This window comes from Ostrea edulis, chromosome 3 (genome assembly GCF_947568905.1).
Source record: "Ostrea edulis chromosome 3, xbOstEdul1.1, whole genome shotgun sequence".
Classification (NCBI taxonomy): Eukaryota; Metazoa; Mollusca; class Bivalvia; order Ostreida; family Ostreidae; genus Ostrea; species Ostrea edulis.
The window spans coordinates 15,180,144-15,182,328 of NC_079166.1; the positions used below are offsets into that span (position 1 = coordinate 15,180,144).

Consider the following 2,185-nt stretch of genomic DNA (forward strand, 5'->3'; position numbering starts at 1 on the left):
CCTGTGGTTTTTTTTCCAGAATTGGTCAAATTCAAAGGTCTAGGTCACAAGAAAAGAAACATTGGTTGTAAATGAAAGTCTCATCACAGGAAATACACATCTGATATATGAGAACCCCATCACAAACCATTTCAAAAGTTATGAGCGAGGTCAAGGTTTCGGACAAACATAGTAACAGATTTGCAGACAAGAGATGGACAGAAGGAAAACAATATGACACCGATTTTTATTCAAACACTGGATAGAACATGATAAGTTTTAGCGTTATAATGTAATTTACCTTCCAGCATGTGTATTTTTGCTTCTAAATCCTCATTTCTTCTTTTAACGAGTGACAGTATGATTCCTTCTCTGTCAACTTCATCTAAAATGTCGAAACAATTTCTTGGGATAACGCTTAAATTCACTGCATGTAAAAAAAAAAATTTGTAGATATAAAGGATTAACATTTGGGAAATAGTTCGCGCGATTGCTAGAAAATTTCAATGTTTTCGAAATACCAATAAAATTTTATTTGTTAGATACACTTTTGAATTTATACTCTAGGGAATGTACATATGTGATTGGCACTGCACAATACTAATGAATTAAATACAATGAAATTTTTATTTTATTAGTCAAAAAATGGATAGACCCTGATAAGTTTATATATTTACCTTTCAGCATTTGTACTTTTGCTTCTAAATTCTCATGTTTTATTTTGATGACTGACAACTCTTTGTCGCGTTTGATTCCATCCTGATAAACTTTATTCAACCTCATCTCGTAAACATACACAACTCCAATGAATAGTGCTAGGAATACTCCGAATACTCCTCGCTGATTAATTCTATCCATGTTTAAAACTGGACTTCTGTTATTAAAACCCAATCATTTATGGAAGACCTACTACGACAGAAATAGCCTAGGGTATATGGGGGGTAATTGTGATTTTAAAAAATCCAGGCAGGTAAGCTTTTAAATCCAAACATGCAATAGTGTTAATTTCTGAGCTTCAGCTATGTACAGACATGTGCAATAAGTAGGCAAGCGTCTGGCTGAGCCCGTCATAAATATGAATATTCATATCCATAGCCTTCAGGGTGACGTAATTGGTAGAGTCAGTGCATGCGGATATTTTAATTCCGACGTGGGTTGATAATGAGCCCGATATAAATAACAACCAGTTCGCACACATGGACAAAAGTAAATTCATTCATTATTTTAATATGTGTGAATACTGTAAATTCTGATTATTAGTATGCCGTATATCTTTAGATTATATATGTTTGGTTTTTTCCCCTTTTAATTTTGTTATTAAAGGCTGGGGGTATGTGCACATAAAATTTGGCTATATGTTTATACAAATACGCGGAAATCTTATGCAGCCGCGGTATCACCATCACTAGTTGTTGCGATTCGATTCCTATCAGATACATGTACTTTGAACAGGTACTATTCAATTATGTTCGCTCAAAACAGCTTTAAATTACAACCACCAGCTGTGGCATTCATAATCAGATTTACTAACTCAATACGGCGCCGCCCTAATAATTTTGCAAAACAAAAAATAGAGAAATTAGAAAATAAAATAAAAGCGGACAACATTTATTATATTAAAGGTACCAACTTTGTAATGACGATGTGTGTTCATTGGAGCGGCGAATATAACGGCATTCTGTGGTCAGTGGAAAGAGGTGTTTACACAAGCGCATAGTGGGGTAGACGTACATATATTTGTGCCTGGCGTGAATTGAAAATTAAATTGGTATTAATTAGAGGCGAGACCAAAAGTTCAATGCCTGGGGAAAAAAAGCTAAATTGAAATAGTTTTCACTAAGACCCCCCGTCCCCCTTTAAAACTAAATATGATGAATGTTGAAAGTAATTGATTAACAAGTAAAAATATACGGTTATAAATAACACTCTGTATACCGTTTCTATTGTTTACTCATAAATGAACGTGTACATTAAAACTATTAAACGTTCATTAAAATGTAATATTAGTACATGTATGTGGTTGTTAATTGTCTCTCGTCTTTTTTTCCACTAAAGTGTAATCGATGTTGGATGACAGAAATTACGATAGTTTTTACCCCACCTTCTGTCTAATTAATTGGTATTTAAGATTAGTCGATGGTGTTCTTCAGCATTTGATTAATCGAATGATTTGATGATTACACCTATCTTTAAATCCATGGACACC

At 33.7% G+C, this 2,185-nt stretch overlaps 1 long non-coding RNA gene across 1 annotated transcript; it reads right to left on the reverse strand.

Moving 5' to 3' along the window:
- Positions 1-295: 295 nt before the first annotated feature.
- On the reverse strand, positions 296-865 carry LOC130053277 (uncharacterized). Its single transcript, XR_008801802.1, has 2 exons — positions 657-865; positions 296-364 (listed from the first exon to the last, which is right to left on the reverse strand). It is a non-coding gene; the product is annotated as an uncharacterized LOC130053277 (long non-coding RNA).
- Between the last annotated feature and the right edge of the window lie 1,320 nt (positions 866-2,185).